This window comes from Artibeus jamaicensis, unplaced genomic scaffold, assembly GCF_021234435.1.
Source record: "Artibeus jamaicensis isolate MK-2021 breed Jamaican fruit bat unplaced genomic scaffold, CSHL_Jam_final contig_851, whole genome shotgun sequence".
NCBI lineage: Eukaryota > Metazoa > Chordata > Mammalia > Chiroptera > Phyllostomidae > Artibeus > Artibeus jamaicensis.
Genome location: NW_026521986.1, coordinates 21,902,329 through 21,918,046, shown reverse-complemented (window position 1 = coordinate 21,918,046; position 15,718 = coordinate 21,902,329).

The following is a 15,718-nucleotide window of genomic DNA, read 5'->3' as shown; positions in this document are numbered from 1 at the left end:
TGTGCTCTGACTGGGAATTATACTGGTGACCCTTTGCTTTGTAGTTTGGCACTCAATCCACTGAGCCACCCCAGCCAGGACATATTGAGCCCTGTTTAAAGGCTCAATGGGAGGGGAGGTATTATACACACACAGCAGCACACACTCAGACTCACACTTTTCTCTCCATGGAATTAATCAAATAAAAGTTCACAGTGACCCAAGGAACTAAAAGTTTATTTAATTTCCATCTCTAATTATTATTCATAAATCTATTGTTGTATTTGACTACAGGTCTTTTAAAATGTATTAACAGCAACGAGTAAAGCATTATGGCCAGTAACAATGCACACCCACCCCTCTCCTGATAAGCAGTTGGACTGCTTGGGAATCTTACCTTTTGTCTCCGCATGTATAGACCTGGAGACTCTTGTGCCAGCTAAAATATTTCAGTCAGAGAAAGAAAGATACTATATGATCACTCTTATGTGTGGAAACTGATGAACAAAATAAAAACAGAGGCAAGGATACACAGAACAGATGGACAGCTATTCGAGGGGAGGGATGTGGGGGCTGGATGAAAGAAGGTGAAGAGATTAGCCAAAGATATGTATAAACCATGGACACAAAAAACAGTGTGGTGATGGACAGAGGGGAGGGGGAGCAGGGCCTGGAGGAGGAGTCAAAGTGGGGGAAATGGGGACCTCTGCGAGAGTGTCAACAAGAAAAATAAGGGGAGAAAACTTCCCAGAAACTCGATGGCCTCCCTATAGGAAAAGTAATGCTCAATTAAAAGTAAAATTTCCAAGTTGCTTTTTTAAAACAAAATTGTCTGTGTTGAACACTATTTCCCTTTGATGGATTTGCTGCCTGGGACAATGGCGCCTGTATGCAAGAGACTAAAATAAAAATTTATAGGAAAGAAATGACGAGTGAAACCTTTTCAAAGAGTTCCTTTTTTACAATCCCGTTGTTACTAAATCTTGTCAATAATTGATTTTGTGCTCAAAACGCTCAAGAATAAAATGTTTCTTTAAGCATTCTCGAAATTCTCAGTGTTGTCAAGGAAGTCGTTGGGATTAATGGATCGGATGTGACTTAATCTAAGGCATGATTACTCTTGACAATAGAAAGCCAAGAAGAGCTTGATACTATTTGAATGCTTCCTAAACCCTATTTCAACACGTCTCAAATTGAACTCACTTTTTTGCTTCAGACATGTTCCTTTCCTTTATGGTTCTCGTCCCCATCAATACATTACCGTTCTCCTAATCACTAAAGCTAGACAGTCCTGGATTATCTTTGATACCTTCTTTCTCATCGCCAGCCACATTCAGTGGATCAATCATACTCTGAAAACTCTTTCTTGGCTTGCCTTTCTGACTGCCACCAGCTCAAGTCTTTGTCATATTCTTTTCTACTGCAGTAATCTTCTAACTGGACTTTCCCTCTTTACTGTTTTTTATAAAATGACTGGGTTTGTCTTTCCAAAACACTACTGTGCTTACATTGCTTTGCAGGTGAAAACATTTCACATGAACTATTTTTAAAAGCACTTATGTCATCCAATTACAATCTGGCACCCACTGGTTACGTTTGGTCAACAGGCATGTTTTGTTTGGTCCATGGTGTATAAAAGAATATATTGGTCAACATTTTATAATTTGGAGAATTGTTAGCTGATATTTACAGCTTTTCTTAAAACAAGAGCAACTGGCAAAACTGCATTGACATTTCTCCTGCTGGGTTAATTGGCTGTCTCCTCATTGCTCCCACTGTAACTCTTTGCCAAAATGCAAGGTCTATCCATTTCACTACAATCCCCACCTCTCCCTTTTGTCTCTATGTCTCCTAAGCAATGAAAGTATCATTCAGCTATTACTTGTCTTAACAGTTTTGCTGAGTTCTCTTATAACCAACCTCCTTCCTCCACTGTACTCTGATGATCATGTCTCTCTCAGCACAGTATTCCGGGCCTTTTCAAGCTGCCTTCATCCTCCTATTTTCATTTGATCTTTCTCTATTGCTCACCTTGTGTTAAGCCATATCAAATTGCTTTCTGAGCCCAGAACACACATGGGCCAGGGATTTAGAGTAAAGGCTAGACCCAGACAGCTGGGTTATTTTGGACAGATCACCTAATCTCTCTCTGCCTTAGGTTTTTCATTTGTAAAGTGGAGATAATCGTGCCTAACTCATGTGATCATAAAGAAGGTTTAAAAGAGTTAATATATACGAAGCTTTAAACACTTCATAGTGTTTACCAAATTTTAGCAGTTGTTAATTTTACACCAATTATTTTACTCATTATTCATTGTATCTTTTGAGTATGGAGTATGTAGCTGGGTGCTGTACAAATATTCAATGTTTAGGAAAAGATTATGACTTAAAGGAAAATGAGTTCTTTGATGAACCAAATAATTATGAGTCAAATTAATCTTAAAGAGCGTCATGCACAGTCTACTTGCTGAAAAAGTAAACAAGACAAACTATCATGAAAATTGAAGAATTTCTCTAAGGACAAGTAATGTACCAGAGCAAGAGCCAGGCTGCTAACATGGTGACTCTGAGTTTGTGCTTCCTTTTCGGTTTTATACGCATATATTTGTGAGGAGCAACTACACCCAGATGACAGTGCTGTCACAAAGGCAGGGCTCCCAGAAGGTAATCATCCGGGTGTTACACTGTGCCCATGAAGCCACTGGCACCAAACCACATGGGAGGGAGAAGATGGTGGCAACAGCCATATTGTTGGGGTCTATAGTTTATAAAATCCAGCACATCTTTGGTGTGGGGACTCAGTAAATCATCTTTCTTATATTATCCCATTAATTCCTTTTCCCTCCTTATCATTGCATCATCTGAGTCAGTATGCATGCAATAAACATTTGCTGAATGAGTAATCAAGTACAAGTAATATGTATAAAGTTGAGCAGCCATATAGAAATGCTATTTGAAGGTAGTACCTTCTGAGTTTTTTTCTTGGCATCCATTTAACACACTCCATGATTGGATGGCTTCTCATCACTAGCGAACCCAGGTCTGAGTCAATTCTACAGAGCCAGTTAAGTTTCATGAAGCATCTCTTAAAATTTGGATCTTGCATGCTCCTCTTTTATTCCCATTTTTTTTCTTTTTTTTTTGTGATTTCTATTCATCTTTTAAAACACAGCTGAAATGTTTCACTTTCTAGCACCCTGTCTTTTAGTCACCTGCCTGTGTCTTTAGTTCCATAACCAGCCTATCTGTATACCCTTCTTATATCACTTCCTGCTGTTATCTCCACTTATAAGATATGTGCTCCTTGGTGGCAGAGAACTTGTCTCACTATGTTTTATGGCCCCAGGACCTCAGAATTGTTAGCAAATTATAAGCACTCAGTGAATATTTGTTGCACAAATGTGTGGGACAAAAGACACAAAGGTCCCAAGAAGTTGGAACTATAAAGATAAATTATAAGGTAAAGCAACAAATTTCCAGATGCTGGTAACTCCTTATTGCCAAGGACCCATTGTTGCCTGTTTACACACTTATCTTCTTCTCTTTGCACTCCCTTCTGGACCCAGTAGACAGAAATGATTACTTTCCAGCAGAACTTTTCTACCTGTGCCCTAAGCTATGTTTTCTACTTTCTATTATAAACTTAGTTTGCCACCACTTCTAATTTTCCCTTTCCTAGCACTAAGCATTTTTTTTTTCAGGAGAAGAAAACTTTTACTTTAAGTGGAGGTTTGTAGTTTCTCCCAAAACTGAGAGCCAGTATTACACAACAAGAGGCAGTATTTCAACAGTATTTGGTCACGCAATACATCTAATCTTGAGACCACCTCAATATTGTCAAGTGCTCTTGTGAGCATAGGATAAAAATGCTTCTGTGTGGGAGGTTTGGATCAGAAGCCTAGGATGTACAAGTTGAGAGAATCTGTGAGTACTGAAACATTTAAAACACCCAGGGTTTCAATGTAAAACTTATTAGTTTGGAGAAGGGAAGGGGAAATGCTTTTCATTTCCAGCGTCAGATTATCTCATAAGAAAGTAAACCCAAGACTAGGTGAGAATTGCGTGGCTTCCTTCTGTCAAGACACATTGCTGCTTATAGGCTTAGAGATGCTGCCAATAAAATATTTCTTCAACCCCTGAGGTTCTACAAGAATAGACTCTTGGATAAGATTATTGTTAACAGCACAAGTGTTGATATAGCCACGAGTTAATAGCTACTGGCGAACAGCAGACTTTTTTGTTCTGTATGAACAGTTCTTCCTTTACTAGTCTGCCAAACTAAGCACATTTGGTGTGTTTTCAAAGTGGCACACAGGACGTTGATTCATTAATCATGCTCAAATAGTGGGAGGCAGAGACTTCTGTCTTGGAAGCTCCTGGAAATCCAGTCCTTTCTGTTTTCAGTTTTAAGCTAGTAGGTGATATTTCCCTGCCTAGAAATTCCTTCCTTCCTCTTCTTGCTTCCCCAAGGGCATGTACAGTTCTCATCTCTTTGTGTTAGAATTCAAATGACTGCATCAACTAAGTAGACCATTGAATGAGATTGGGAGAAAAGAGGGCATTTAAAAAATAATAATTTACCTTATTCCGATCTAGTATATGAAATAGTTAGTTAAAACTTACCTTCCAAACTTTCCCCCATGAAGAAAACCTCCTCTTTTTGTCCACTTATGTCTGCTCAGCTTTTGGCACCCACACACTTATCTTTGGTAGTTGGGACATAGATGAAATCCCTTAAAAATCCCCCTGGTCTTATCTTGCGTGAGTGCAGCTTGGCGACAGATTGACTTGGGTGGGAGGTCCGGCTGTAATTTTGCTAAATATGAGACTGTGGGCAACTTATATAACTTCCCCAAGTCTTTTGCTCCTCTTCTCTAAAATGCATGTAATGACAAACCTACCTCCCAAAGGAGTTGTGAGGCAGAACTCGATAATACATTTTTAAAAATTTTGGCACGGGAAGGAAATTTCTTTATGATCTTTCCTCTGTTCTCCACCTCCTCTCCCGTTGCTCACTGTTCTACCTCCTCTTCCTTCTCTTCTTCCTCTTCTTCTCATTCCCCTCCCTCCATATTTATTCTCATTTCCCGCATCTGAAATAAATCCCTTTGAGGTACTTCCTTGTATGAACTCCTCTGGAAAATGATCCCCCTTTTAATATATATGAGTCTCTAAAGAAAAAAAAAGCAAGAAGCTTTTTCTTCTAGCCTGAATTCTGTTTTCATTGACAATAAACTAACTTTTGGTGTGATTTTCCTGAGGCTTCTAATGGAAAAGGACTCCAGGTTTTGGATGACAGAGATGTGGCTGGCTCTTTTGTTTGACAGAAGGACTCACACGGCTGAACATAGTGTAATGTCAAATGGAACACGAGAACCATTCCTCTCTATTTTCCGGACCTCTGTAAAATGTCTTGTTTGTTTTGAAAGTCAAAGTGTGTTCTAAGCACTAATTGAATGCAGAGTGTATAAAGTTTGCCCACTTTAGATTTGAGGCTTCCAAAGTCAATCAGATAACAAAATGCTGACATTTCACTTCTTCTGATGCATGTATAAAACTCAGATATTTAATTAATCTCGAGCCTCCACAGTATGCAGTTTTATTTTTTCTTTATAAGCATCTTTCTCTCCAGCCCCACCTTTGCTCTGAGTGTTGAGTTTTCTTTCTATTCTCAGCCTTCTTCATCCCTTTACATAAGCCTACATAGCACTTGGGTGATCCTCAGTACACTCATTGCTTAAAACAAATGAACAGAAAAGCAAACAAATGGAAAAATGAAGAAAAAACACTTGTGGGAAGGGTCTCCTTTCATTTAATTCTATCCCATTTCCAGGACTCTGTCCTGAGATTCTGCTTTCTCATATTTCCCGAACTCCTCTCATCTCACATATTCAGTGTGTGGCTGTGACTCCCAAGTGCAATTCCGGCTTTAACATTTTTTAAAAGAAGAACCTGATGTTTCTTCCCGGTTAAATTACATCCAGTCACTGAACTAAATGACCCAGGTCTAGCTTGACCCACTTACTAAGAGCATGAACTTTCCCCATTTCTCCAGGGCCAGCACACATACCAGGTGTGGCTTTATCTTCTAAGCAGGAACTAAATACCACGGTCAATACTTGACCTCACAGAGACCTGGCTGGCCCATGTGTGATCCCAATATCCTGTCCTTTTTTTCAACCGAGTTTAGATTTCTTCCAACATTTCCTATATTTGCAGTTACTTTCTTTCCCTTTGTCACAATTACTTTTCAAAGCTCATGTCTTTCCCATTCTGTCACTTTTTTTCTCATTTCTTATGGGTACGTATGCTTGTACTTCTCACAAAGTCCATGTAAAGACAGAAACACGTGAGGTCCATACAAAAAGAATTGCAAAAAGGATGACAATCCGTGGAAAGTATAACTCACTCTAGAAATAAATATATACTCTTTTATGACACCAAACACCCATGTGGAAAGCCTCTAGTCATATGTCCATCTCTCTACTGACACAGGGTTCGAATCTGATTGCTGGATGCCTGGATGGACTCTTCTTCTTTTCTTAAAATTATAGCTGGACTCAGGTACAGAATGAGCTTTGCCATTCATGAAATGATTTCACATCAGGGCTTAACTTGGGCCAGCTTATGGGATGTTTCTATCCTCGTGAAATTAATTAGACATATTTTCATATATTATCGTAGTCATTTAGATCCACACAATAAAAGTAACACTTTAATGGATGCGTAAGAAAATTATGTCCACACAAGGCTGCAGAATTTTGGATTCGACCTCCAAGGGAAGCTTGGGAGGTGAAGCAACCAACCAGACCAGCACTGGGATCTTCACCGATAGCACTCATTTGAGCCCATCGATGTGGGATTTGATGCCCTGGGTTTTTGGTTCTCACACCCACTAGCTGCAGAGCCTTGAGAGGAAGACCTTTAACCACTCTGAGCTTTAGTTTTGTCATTCATACGACACTAAGTACTAAAAACTACCTCAACTAGGTGATTTCTTTGAAAAGTTCTTTATATATTAAGGTTTGATTTATCGAGCTGTGTGGGTTAGTGTATGCAAAGCACCTACAACAATGACTGGCAAATAGCAAACAAGTCATATAATATATCAGTTTTCATCATCATTGGTAGTGTTATCACTACTGAATTAGCTTCGTGTGCATGCTGTCCATACAAGCAGAGGCAGGCTTTGAAAATAGCAGCTGCTCACTCAATAGGAAGAGGGCTAACACATACACAGGATTTTATTTCCCTGGCTCACAGTAATTCCACATGTTTTTGCAAGAAATTGTGCTATTCCCTTTAGAATTTTTTTCATAACTTGTGAGGAATCAACACAGTCCCCACCTTCTCCCACTACATTCTTCCTAAGAACAGAAAATAGCTCTTAAATGCTCACTCAACTTCAGAAAATACACAAAGACTAGATTTTTCATGAGAAATCATACATTTTCTTGGAACTTTACATGTTTTCTAATAACTGCCTCAGAAATAACTGCCAGATTTAAGAGCATTCTTGAAGAGGGTGCAGTAGGGGGATGAAGCTGGAATGAAAGTTTCTGAGTGTTGCTGCCTGTGTGTGGTCTTTCCTCTCCCTGGGGCCCCACCCTCTTCCTCCAGAAGAGTTGCCAACTGCATTCTACCAAGGGGAACTAATCTCCCGGGTGGCACGGCTTTCCCCAAAATGTGAGAAAATTCATGCCTAGGAGAGAAGAGTTTCAGTTAGATTGTGGAGAAAGAATGGGACAGTGTTGAACTTCCTACTGTGAATTTCCCAAAGCACCTCCCCATTCTGGCATTTTATCAAAGTGGTGTGGTAGTTCCAATAAGAGCAAGCTGCATCTGTTCAGCCACTCACCAAACTTTTACTGAGGACACACTAGGGAGCAGGCAATTAAGCACAGGATACAGGTACTGAGGCAAAGACAGCATGCTATGTAGTTGCTTCCCTTAAAGATGGTGGAGAAAAGCCAAGCTATAGAGATGAGGCATAATGGTAAATCTTTAAAATACGTGGGATTGGGGGATGCAGAAGAAGAAGTTCTAGTAGTTTCGGGGTGAGGCAAGATGGTGTGCAAAAGAGGCAAAGTACTTTTAAGCAAAGGAACATCAAATGCAAAGGTGAAGACCCCAAACAGCAAGTACAATAAAACATTGAAAATAGAAGAGTGATCACTGGAATCCTGATCTGTGCCTTCAGGTAGCTGGTAATGCTCATCACCTAATACAGGAAGGATGCTTTGGGCCAGGACATAATAGCTCGATTTTGTCCTTGTTCAGTTTGAGAAAATGCTGGAACTTCCACACAGTCAGCAGAGTGGAGTTCATAAGAAGGTATTAGGCCAAATATTGCATTATCAGGATGGACATACATGGGTCAGTCCATGTGCCCTAAGTGTACCTGTAGGAGTTAAAATCAAACAACACCTGAAACCATACTGTAGGCAGTGCAGTATAGAGGATAAGAAATTAGACCTTAGTGTTATTCTGTTTGAATTCAATTCCCATCACTATAACTTACTGGCTAGTAACCTTGAGCAAATTATTTAACCTCTGTGAGCCTCTGTAATTAATCTGTAAAAGGGGAGCAATGTCACTGTCTACCTTATCTTACTATTGTGAAAATTGAATAAATTATACTTTCAAAGTGCTTGGACTAGTGTGTGACCCAAAGGTAAGTGTTAGTGTTGATAGAGATTATAATAATGAATGAGAGACACCAAAAATTGTCTGTAGTGGTAAAAAACAAGAGCATTAGGAAAAAAAACTCTGGAGAGCCCCAGCATTAAAAAGTAGGAGAATGAGCAGACCAAAAAAAGTGTATAAAACAGAAAGAGAAGACTAAGGAGACAGTTACTTGTGCTACTGAAGCCAGTGGAGAAGACCTCTTCTGCTAGTGTTTAACATGGGCAAATGCTGATCCACAATTTAAGTATGATTAAAACCAAGGAGTGTCTTTGGATTTTTCAACATTTATATTTTCAGTGGGATTCTCATATTTTCATCTGACATTAAACTGTGGCCAATATATGCACTTTGTGTTTCCCTGCAGTCCTATTGCTTTAGTCTGTGCTGCCCCATAGGACAGTCTTATGTGGCTATCTAAATTAAAATTCAATTTAATTTAATTGAATTGAAACTTCAGTTTCTTAGTTGCACAGGCCACATTTCAAGTGTGTATGAATAAGAAGCATAGACACAGAACATTGTCCTTATCACAGAAAGTTCCTTTGGACAGTGCTGTTTTGGAAAATGAAATAAAATTCCACTTCTCTCTGGTCCTCATCACAAAAAAGAGCTCCTGATGATCATCATATCATCACCCTATTGACCATGAACCCAGTGAGCACATTCTTCAACAGCTTGCTTCCCAATGTGCGTATGGCCTTTTACTAGTTCTCACTGTGGATGTCCTGTCTTTTAATCTCTAACAGCACCTTAGGTAATTCTTTCTTTTGAAATCCTCTCTTTGTTTGCCACAGGTCCACCCTCCCTTGAGGAACTTGGAAACACTCCCTTGCCCATTGATTTGAGAAGCACTATGCCTATCTGTTCTTTGATGAGTTCTGTATTCTACCCCTAACATCCAACCCCTTTAGAGTCTACTTCTGTGCTTCTTCCACTTTATTGTAAGTCAAGGTAATACGGCAAAGAAATTCAGCATGTGGGCTTTGGGTTCAGATGAAGCAGCTGCCACTGCATTTGACCTGTGTAAGGTGGACAAGATTCCTAAATTAATTACCTCATCAGTGAAATGGGGATAGAAACAGTGGGTTTTATGAAGATCGAATGACACAAATTTGTCAAATTAGTGTGATACATGCCAAATTGCATGCTGTTCTTTTTCCCCCTTCTTCTTCTTCCCTCTTTCCTCTCCCTCCATCCCTCTTCCCTTCTTCCCTTCTTTCCTTCTCTTGTCCTTCTCTCTCTCTCTCTCTCTCTCTCTCTCATCTGTTCCCAGGACTGTAGCAGAGGTTATATTTGATTTCGAGTACAGAACGCTTGAGTAAGGAGTAGCTTAAGTGAAGAGAGGTTTGCTATGTGCTCCACACCATGAAAGCTGGAGGTAGACAGAGGCTCGCCGTGGTCCATGGGCTGGCTGACTCAGTCAGAGCCTTGACCTCTGATTACTTGGCCTTTCATTTATGCTTGCATGATTGCTGCTGCAAGGCCAGCCATTAAGACTATCTTCTGCAGCGAAAGAAGGAAGAAGAGCTGGTGCTTACCTGAGGAGAACAAAGAATTTTCCAGAAATACCCAAGGAATCTGGAAGGTTGGCTTTAAGCTACCCTCACCTTTTATTGCAGAAAAGGGAGGGAACACTGTTGAAAGTGGAGCAAGACAACCTATAGACTGTACGAGGCTAAAATACGAACTCTTCTGTGTCCACTATTTTTCCCTGCCCCCACCACTCTGGCTCCTCTGTGACTTCATTTCATAGAAATTCTTGTTACTCATCTAGATGGGTTTCCACAGCAAAAGTTTGAGTAACCCTTTTCCCCATCGCTTTGGGAATCTCACTTCAATTCCTTGTAATTCATGCTGGTATTTTTTACCTTCACCATGCAGGTTCAACAATATATAACTGATAACTGATTTAAGAAATGTTTCCATCTGAATACAATTTTTTAAATGTTTTTTATTTTATTTTATTGTATTTATTTTATTTTATTTTGAGAGAGGGGAAGAGAGGGAGAGACACATCAATGTGTGGTTGCTTCCCGAGTGTCCTCTACTCAAAACCTGGCCCACAACCAGGCCTGCTCTTTGGCTGGGAGTTGAACCAGTGATCCTTTTGCTCGCAGGCTGGAGCTCAGTCCACTGAGCCACATCAGCCAGAGTTGAATATAATTTTTATTAAAGCCTCTGGAATCAACAACTATTTATGTCTTCCTCAAAATGTGTAACTAATAGCCATGTCATTTGTTCCTCCCCAGGACTCTGACTAAAATGTGCATGTTTAACATATTCAACTTAGAATGTGGTTTTTAACAGATCATAACACAATAGCATAAAAGGCCTTTTCATAGACTCAATATCAATAGATTCCAGTTTGTAATAATTTATCTTCTTTAAATCTTTTTCAATTTATATATTTGGTGTATTCATTTTCAAACTCAGACCTGGATATAACTGTTTTAATATTATATGCGTATATATATATGTATACATAATTTGTTGATATATTTGTATATCATATCTTGGAAATGGTGAATGCCAATAACCTTATTAGATATAATGTTTTTATTTATTCTCATAATTCTATTTTATGCTATTTTTTAAAAAAGAAAAATATGTATGGAGCTCAGAGACAGCTTGATGCATTAAACACTCTCTAACTTGGGGGCCCTGTGCATGCGGTACCATTAATAGTGTCGTTGTAGCACTGAACATATACATTACACACGAAAACTCAAGACCCTTGAGCAAGGCACTCCATGAAGAATGTTCGAAGACACGCCATACTTTTAACTTCAGCAGTACCAGTGCTAGAGTTAAAAACATCTGTGTCAAACAGTTTTCCATCAAGGACTGTTGCTCTCACAAGGAAAACCTGAAGAAAACATCATGTGCTTACGATTACATCATGCTGCGGAATTTCTACACTTCTGTGAGGTCAAAGGTATGTAAATTTAACTCCCTCCCCGACAAAATGTCATTAAAAGCTGTCCCGGTTTATGCACAGTGGACATTCCCAGAGGTTGTGTATTGAAAGAAGGACATCATAGGCAGAGCCATATAATAAAAATTATATTTTTACAGTTTTTAAAAAATCTGACTCAAGTTAGGATAAAGTGGGAACTCAACGCATTGGCTTACAATCAGGAGAATTTCAGAAACAATTCTTTTTTCATACAACAGAAAAAGTGCTTTAGAAGAAATCAAATTTTAAAAAGTAAATAAAATAATGTTACCCCTTTGCATGTCAAGGCTCTATCACAGATTAACTGGGTTCCCTTCCCAAAACTCTGTTTGTCCTCATGAGGTCACAGAAGATTTTGGATCTTAGGACTAAGAATGTGAATGCAATAATAACCCTATAAATTATTACTCCTAAAAGGGATGAACTCCCATAATAATCTACAAATTTTATTGGAATGCAATGACTAATCTTCTGAGATGCATCTGGCTTGATACTTTTCTAAACTCTAGTCTGTGCTGTTCCATACTATAAGCACCCAACACATGCTAGTTTTCAAATTTACCGTTTTTGAATTAATTCAAATTGGGTAAAACCCAGTTCCTTAGTCAATATTCCACTGTCAATATTTCAAGTGCTCAATAGCCATCCATACGTGACGACCATATTGATTACTGTTATAGGGCATTTTTGTTTTTATAGAAGGTTGTGCTGGTCAGTGCTGGTCTAGCATCTCTCCACTTGGTTCATGATTATTTTATCTTAACAATAAGTAAAATAAACCAGTATGAAAAACACTGACAGAAACATAAAGTTTAGGTCTTGGAGGAATAGGGAAAATGCAGGGTTTGCCACAGATTTATAGTTTTTTTGCAGGTGAGGTAATGTCATCTGTACTTATAAGGTGAAGTGACTGAGGTCAAGAAACATCAGGTGACTGGTCAGAATTCACAAAGTGAAAGGGTGTCAGATAAGAGACTTGAACTTGAGACCTTTTTTTCTTACACAATGTTTCTTTTGTAATTTTATACTGCTTCTTTTTCATCCCTCATAAACCTTTAAAAACCAAAGTTCAATGGTTTTGATTTCATTGACTTTGATAAAAATTATTTGTGAAATTTAAAGCGAGTAAGACCATGTCTATAAAAACACATTCACATTAAAGCCATAAACAAAAATACAAACTCATTATCATCTGTAAACCATAAAAATAATTGTTAAAATTATTGAGCATTATTGTTTATGCACCGCAACACATAAACTTAAGCATTTCATTTCAGTAATGTAAATAATAACCATATAAATTAGCATTATTATGTCAGTTTCATTGATGAGGAAACAAATTTAAAAAGGTTAAGCATGCCTGAGATCACTAAGCAAGAAAGCAGCAGATGTTCCAAGATTTAAATCTAGGAATGTTTGACTCTAAAACCCATTTCCTCAATCAAAGCACTTTATAGGTAATCCCCTGTGAAGACTGGATGTGTGTGTGAGGGAAAAGATTCTCTAAGTTTTTACCCGTCTCTAACACTGCATAAAGGGGGTGTGTGTGTGTGTGTGTGTGTGTGTGTGTGTGTGTTTGAGAAAGAGAGAAATATTTTCCATATATTTCTGCTCAAATTTCCATTTTGATTGACTTGTTCCAGGGGAACTAATTCATATGTTAAAGATGATAGAAAAGGAAAGGAAGTAAAAGAATAAGGATTTATTAGTTCATTAAGTAGGGAGTTATCAAATATAAAGAGCAAACAGCTCTTCACTGGTCTCTCCTCTCTGACTTCTCCTTCCTTTCTCTGTCGCCTCTCTCTCTTGTTTGTATGTATGCTGAAACAAAATGAGTTTACAAGGTGTGGGTAATATTTATATCCAACAGAAGATATTGAATCTTATGAATAAGAATGTGAATGCAATATTCATTTTTTCATTCCAAAATGAAACAATGAAAACACATTTCTGGAGTATTCTTACATTATAGGAACTGTGTCACGTTTTAGGTATACTAAAAGAAATTCAACAGGGACTGTGGACTAAGGCATACCTAGCATTTAAGATAAATGATAAATCTAAATAATACAAAATCAAATGATAACTTAGTAAAAACTTAAAATTTGAGACTTTCTGGGACAAATGTCTGTTGAGGGATTACAATCAGGATATGAACCATCAAGCTGTTTATTAAAATAAACATTCATTCTACTGAGACAGTCATTGTTGTAAAAGGAACAAAATGACAACTCATTTTCAGTTTGTACCTCATTCTATCCTGACTCATCCTGGGTTAATGCAGGAGAATATACAGAGGATGGCAGTACCCTTCAACTTGACCATATGTTTCCTACATGTACTAGCAAATGTTTCCTTCTGATACATGAATAATCTAACTCCTACCTCAAGTTATCTCGAAGCATAATTAAATAGATACATATGTTAGCATGTGTCCAAACACATTGAGTAGGCCCATCATTTTTCTCAGTACGAAAATGTTAAAATAGCATTATGGAAATATGAAGAACTTTGCATTTGAATGAAATTTTTTTGTATTAAACGCTCCCAGACTCAAAAGTTGTCTCTAGACTAATTGATTCAAGCAACAAATGGGACATATGATCCAGAGAAGTTTATCCATCAATATCCTTATTTCTAGGGCATCTGTAAGCTGAGCATGTCTACCCCGTTTTCCAGATGACCACCGAAAGAATTCATTCCTTTAGAACTATTTTTCATACTGCTGTATCCTTCAATGTATCAGATGTGGAGACGATGCTTTCAAACCATGTGCAAGCCATGCACTGGCACAGAGATGTTGGGGATCCTCTTTTAGCAACTGATCAGCAGGCCTGGTCTCACACCCCCTCATGCTCAGAGAAGGAAGCAAGGACCAAGACAACAGTGAAATGTGTTCTTTCTGTTTTTACCTATGATCTCTTCATAAATCTATATTACAATCCAATTTTAAAACCAAGTTTAAATTTTAATTTAAAAACATTCAATTTTAATTTAAAATAATTTGAGGAAATTCATATTATACCTTCGGAGTACATTTCATTTAAAATGTTGAAAGCAAACGCTTCCCTTGTACACTGTTTGCCATTTTGGAAACAGAAGCATGCAAACCAAGTCCTGTTTTTACTAAGTGACGACCTGAAATTGCAGGTTTCTCAGAGAGTCAGAAAAGGAAGCCCACACACCATAGGAAAAAGATGTGTTCTTGTGACTTGACAATTTATCTTCCCAGGGCTTTCTAACTATTTCATCTGTATAAAAATCTAATACATATAAATATAATCTTCCCCTGAAATATTTCATGGATTTAAAAAGAGACAACTCTCAAAATAATATTCTAAGAAAGAAGAAGCATGACAATCAGTTAAAGTCACTCTCAATATTTAAAAATAAATAAGGAAGGAAGAACTCTATGAGCAATCATTGCTATTCCATTTTATTTTTATGGGTTTTTACCATGTTTATTATTTTTACCATAGCACATTTAACAGTATTGTTTATTATATTTTTCAGTAATTCTCAGGCAGGATGATTATATGAATTTCATTTTATAAATTCTTTTTCTCTTTTTTAGGGGCTGGGGAAGAAGGCTATTGAAGAAGGGACAATTAGTTTCAGTTTAAAGGAGTTGAGTAATGAAGAGATTATGCCTCCAAACATACACACGGCTAATCTGAAGGAGGCTGGCATGTGCTGTCTAGCATAGTCTGGTCGCACAGAGTGTGATGACCATAGTGGTTTCATCAAACCATTCAAATGTTCGGTACAGAGGCAATTCTGACCGACCACTCAAAACCCATCTCTGTTCTCTTTCAACTCGCCAATCAGCCAGTAATGCAGTGACGACTGGTGTGTTCAAACTTTATAGTCTGGTGAATTAGTAGAGTATTCTTAGAGTCATTCAAATAATCATGTCATTTGGTTAACAATCTTTGGATGTTTAATGATCTTGATTATCTTTTTTTTTTTTACCCCAAATGAAAAGAATTTATTCTTTCAACATTTTACATTGTCTTTTTTTTAAATTTTTATTTAATTATTTTTCAGGTACATTTTTTGTCTATTTCTCCCATTCCAGCCCCCCCGCCCCGTCTC